Consider the following 6,000-nt stretch of genomic DNA (forward strand, 5'->3'; position numbering starts at 1 on the left):
AGTTTCGCATCTATTTCAAGAAGGCAGAAACACCTGCACAAATTGGAGTCCCTACACAAACATAACTTGGTTTCACTGCTTCATTTGGGAACCTTGAAGGTTTAAGCAAGTGGATATTTTGCATCAAAACTGTGTTGATTCTTGGTTTGGCCCTGGATTTGCTGCATCTTTTTCTGAGTGTGTAAACGTTTGGTATACTAAATTACCCGAATAGCTTGGCACACAAAGTCCTCCCACTGATAAGCAGAAGGTATTCATTCATAAGAATCCATCACCTAAAATAACAATACAAAGACATATCCCACAGGTAATAATATTCAGAAATTTCTATCTGACCCACCCAGCCATTCAGAAGATCTTGCCAGCTGTTTAGAAAGCTTCATCAAGTTAACTGGATAAAGGGCTGGAGACAGAGTCAAAGGCATGTTATGCACCACATGATATCACTGTTCAGATCAGATGCAAGTGCATATAACATAAGCAACTTTTAAAATTGCAGGTTCAAAAGAGGAAAAGAAAACCCTAAGCATCATTACACTTTATTTTGTTTATAATTAAATGCAGGAGCTAGAAACCACACCAGGGATACTCTTTACATGGTATTTGCAAGCTCTCTACTACGTGGACTCTTGGAATGGCAAATTTTTAAACCTCCTGATGCTCCTCTGCCTCTGTGGTAAATGTGCTCTTGATATCTGTGATTTGTTTATATCTTTTAATGAAGTTTTATATTTATTGTTCTTGCATTTCCAGTTTATCTCTCCAGATCCCCAGGTTTGGATTTTCTTCCTGCCATACCTCTTCTGTTTTAGCCTTTCAGCAGCTGCCTGGAGAGAACCTGAAATTACTCTGTGCTGCTTCAGCATGGTGGTACTTGGTACAAAATGCTTCAGTCTCTCTCATGGCTGTTAGAGCTCTCAAACGTGCCACTTGTTATCAGCAAACACTGATCTACATGTGACACTAATAAGATACTCTTACTCAAATTTCCCAGAGTGTTAAAGTAGAAGCTAAGATCTCTCATAATTTTTCTACTGTTAACAATTTCAAAATTTCTGAAAGGAAGATGAATGCATCCTTTTAAAATAAGAACCTGTTAGGTACCTGATTTGCACTTGAAAAATATTGGTCCTTACACTTTGGCCAAGTTGAGTGCAATTTAAATCTCATTAGGCAATTTAGTATCTTGGACTTCAGATATTAACAGTTGCTATTTCTTCATTTGACTATATTTCTTTGTAGATTTTTGTTTCATTCAGCATTGATTAGAAAACAACATCTTGCATACTCTTAATTATTTAGCAAGGTGTTTGTAAAGAAAGATCTGTTTCCATGAGCCAAGGCCACTTTTTTCTGTATGTTCTACTGTGCTTGCCCATATTGCATTGGTGTCAGTAAAGAATGATAATAAAAGCATCTGATGTTGCTTTATGCATTTTGTTTAACATCAGCTGAAGGAATACAGATAAAATGCAACCATGAAAGACCACACTCGTGCTTTGTGTCTCTCCTCCGATGATCACTTTTAACTCCCCCATGATGAAAAGTACATTAAGAAGAGGGAGAAACCTTCATTCTTGCCTGTAAAAGTTGCAGCTGTTTTCCTGTTTTTATAGAAAGCAGCAGGCAGATTTACTATAAAAGAGTGAATACTCTACAGCAAAGTACTGTTCACCTTGAGGGATGATGTCAGAACCATAAATAACACTGCGAGAATACAGATATGTCCTTAAAGGCCCATTAAGAATAATGTGAAAAGGAAGTGAAAAACAGGCAAGCAAGTATGCTGTGTGCAGCATGCACACGCTAAACATCACTTCAATTTGGATTTGGTCTCAAGTGCAGGAATGGATGGAAACATCAACAACATAAAGTGGCATAATAATCATAATTAAGTTGGATGTGCCTGGTTTCATAGAATTAAACAGAAGAGAGGGCATTGAATGCATGTGTAATTTGGGGGGGATGGAAAAAGAAGGCTAGTGGTCCCATTACACGTGGTCTACATGGCCATGCTCTCCTGTCTGTGCATGTTTCCATTCAAAGTGACTTAGAACATCAAGCACATTATTCAAAAACTGTTGTTGAAAGACATATCTCATTGGATGTTCGTCTTTCTTTTATTTGTAATAAGGGAGTGAAAACTTAGCAGAATGAGATGTAAAGAGCTGCAGCAGCACCAGCTACCAGGGATCACACAAGGTGCACAGCTAGCAGTCTAGATGATTAGTAAGTCTGGAAAAGAATCAGATCATTCTAGTGAACTGTTCTACACTTTTTGTCTTCAGAAATTGTTAATTTTTGGAAGAACTCGATAAGCTTCTAAAATCAGTTTAATTATTGAGAATGATTGTAGAAAAGCAGCACAAGTATTTAGAAACAGAACGTGAAAAAGTTAAGATGCAAAATGTGTTTCAGCAACCTAATTATGTAAAATTCAATCAAAAGATATTGTAGAAATACCAGGGAAAAAAAGAAGAAGGAAAAGAAGCAACATGGTTTCTTCTTAAGTTGTTTGTGCATTCATAGTCTTCCCAAGGAGCATTTCAAAGATTTCAGTAGTTAGTTAACAGACTACTACTGGTGCATCCCCTTTTTGTTGTTAATTCTATGTTTGATTCTCCATTCCAACAAATAGAGAGAAATCAAAGACACTATTAGAGTTTAAAAAGAAATAAGACATAGTCATCCAGTTAAAAAAAAAGTGACCTACAATAGCAGGACAATAGTAATACTTTCCTGTCTGTGAATATCTCCTCTAATGTATTCTATGGCTAGATTAATCTTTTTCCTCTTTTCTCTTTTTGCTGTGATTTATTCTGAATACAGAGCGAAAATCCTTGCAATTACCAATTATGGTTTGATGCTACGTGTTACTAAATTTCCATCTCGTTGCCATTACTCAGTCCTTTGGGACTATTTGGTTCTTCCCTTTTGGTATTTCCCTCCTTGACCATCCACGTTTCAAACCCAACTTTTTAATATGCCCAAGATCATTGATGAAAATTTTAAAACTAGATTAGTTTGAAGTCTGATCCCGAAGAGCCTCATGGCTGCATTCCTGTCTCATGTGTTATTCCTTACACACGCTCTCCTTCCATCACTTATACTAGCCTTGATCTCTAGTTTAATGAATATTTTTGCATCTAGCAGTTCAGGTAGATGTACATCAGCAGAAGATCAGTAAACATGTAACAGTAAACAGTTTAGCAGTTAACAGGAACAATTGACATTCGCTGTTTCTTATCCCCTTCTTTTGGACAATTTTCACTGAAGGCCACGTTTAGCAGTGACACATGTCAACAAAGTAGGCTGTGTGCTGCATCTGCCTTATGGAAGAATAAAAGATCATTTTTCTAACTGCTCGTAGGTGCAGATTTTCCAGCACAGAAGAGGGAGGTTCTCACCAAACAAGATGTCTTTTTCCTCCATCTGTCCCAATAGTAGCACCAACTAAGATGGCTGGAGCTGATTTGCTTCCCATCTTCCCTCAGATCCAGCCTGCATCACCTCTGGTATCTGCAGCTCTGGCAAGATTTGGTTGCTTGGAGAACTACAAAAGGGAAAGCAGCAGGGAAGGGAGAGGGTGAAAAGCTGCATTCTGTTCCTAAAAAACAGCAACATAGTCAGAGGATGTAAGTTCTCTGAACATGGCTTCCAAATGGCATCATCAGTTCATTCTTGTGGTTTTAGCTTGAAAACACTTGCCATTGCACTCTGCAGAACAGCTGTCTACCAAATGCTCCAAATGCCTCAAATTAGCTACCCAAGAGCACCCATCAGAAGGAAACAGTTCTTTTGGCACTCAAGAGCATCAGGCTTTTATGACATGTCATTCTTTGCTCTGTCCTTATTCAACCTCGCATTGTTTCCCAGGCAGGCCATATCTTCTGAATTAGAGCGAGATTCATTATTAGTAAAATATGGAGACTAGTAATTGTACTAGCTTGTGTAACCTTTGCTTAAGTTGGATCACACTCCTTTAACACCAGCGGTGACAAAATTTTCCTCTAAGGCAATGGAAAGAGAATAGCATCAGGGAAGAAAGGAAAGAGATCTTCAGTGCTGATTTGACACTTTTTGTTATATAGTTGATACAACCTTTTTAGTGATGGGAATACAAGGAAAATTGCATCCCAAAGTTTTTCTGCAACTGTAGCTCTGATGGTATCAGTGCAGAAACTAGCTCCAGGTTTCCCATGACAACTAAGATTCTGGTTAATGACAAGTGTGTTGGGAATTGGATCTTTCCTTTCTTATCATGTTCCCATGGTAGTTTTTGTGAGCCACAGAGGTACTCAGGTAATCACAACACATCCAGCAATCTGGGCAATCAGTCAAAAACACCAAAACACATCTTAAAAAAAAGTCACAGAAGGGAGGTATTTCTTTTCAAGTACAAATTAATTAGTTGTCTGCTCAAGCCATGTGTGATACAATGATTTCTAGCTAGCTTAAAAATGTTGTGCCAATATTCTATTTAAGGAGACTCATTATGCACATGTTATTTTCTTAATCCAATAAATTTGTGACGACAATGATCTCTTATCCTTCTATTCGTACAAGGCATAAGAAGAGTCCTTATTCATCATAGCAGCTTATAGGCACTAGATAATAATAATAGCAGTCATAATTCCTGTCTCATAGCAATGAGTTTCATGAGTTTCTTTGTTTTCTAAAAGCTTCCTTTTATTGCTTCTGAGTTTTGCTGCCGTAAAATTTGTGGGAGGTTTATTTTAATATTATCACTTAGGTTGAATAGGAGCTTACTTCTGCACATCCAACGCTTCCAGTCTCTCTGTCTTCACTGCCAAGTTTTGCATCGATTCAAAATAGACTGAGACTATGTATTAGAAAGATCTGTAATTATTCTTTGTGGCATAACTGCACAGTGTTTGTTTGCAAATGCAGATCCAGTGTCCAACTTGTTTGTTCACAGCTTCTTCAGAATATAAAGCCATTGTGACCCCCTGATCTGATTATGTGGCAAACATAGACAAGGGGGTTATGCCAAGTAATTTGTATATTAAGTTAGTGACTTCTGTTTTAGCTGCACATCTTCAGAAATGCAAGCAATATTCATTTTCCTTCAGAAATACAGAAAATACATGATTTAAACATATTCATTCATTTATTTCACACTATTCACAAATACTTGTGCAAGCACGTGTTCCCTGTCTAAGTGCTAAAAAAGTCTTTCCTAAGAGCCTCAGTTGCAAAAACTTTTTCCAGTTCTTCAGTCATCTGATCTGTGCTATATTAACCCCATAGATAAGCTGGTGATGTAATGACTGATCTCATACACTTTAAACTTGAGCTGCTTGTAGCTGAATATAAAAACTTTTAAGTGAAGCATTTGTAGAATAGGGGGTTTCTTAGTGCAGAATACAGACAGAACTTCAGCCTTTTATCAGAAATCTTTTTAAATAAGGTGTCTGTTTCTTCATGTCTCAGAAATTATGAAAAAGGACAAAACAGCTGTCTCAACTACATCCAACTGCATCTGGACAAAGGGGGAAAAAAAAAACCAGGGTCTCCTTGCCTTCACATCCAGTGTTCTATCTGTAAGGTGGTGCCAGCTCCCCAGCATCATGGCATGGTTGTGCCTGCAAGATATGCTCTTCAATAAAGGACAAGTTAGCAAGGCAAAGGAGGACAAATACTGCTACGTCTTGAAAAAAAAGTCACTGCTGTTGATTGCTAAAGACTGTTATCAATGCAGCAGGGGTGTTGTATTGGGTTAGTAACTGCGTTCCCACGAGATATTTCTGGTAGAAATAAATATACCCATGTTTCGGTGCTGGTAGGTGAACTGGGATTCCTGGTAATCAACTGATTTGTGTACATGTTTACTTCTGCTCTTGGTTCTTTCCCCAAGGTGAGGAGGGTTGATAAGTATCATTTATTTTTCCCCTCGGAAGTGCATGCCTTGACTGCCGTACACGCTCCTTGAGCTCAGCAGCATTTGTGTGTGTTCAGGATCCACGCTGTGTCTTCAAG

Source organism: Phaenicophaeus curvirostris, chromosome 19, assembly GCF_032191515.1.
Source record: "Phaenicophaeus curvirostris isolate KB17595 chromosome 19, BPBGC_Pcur_1.0, whole genome shotgun sequence".
Taxonomy (NCBI): domain Eukaryota; kingdom Metazoa; phylum Chordata; class Aves; order Cuculiformes; family Cuculidae; genus Phaenicophaeus; species Phaenicophaeus curvirostris.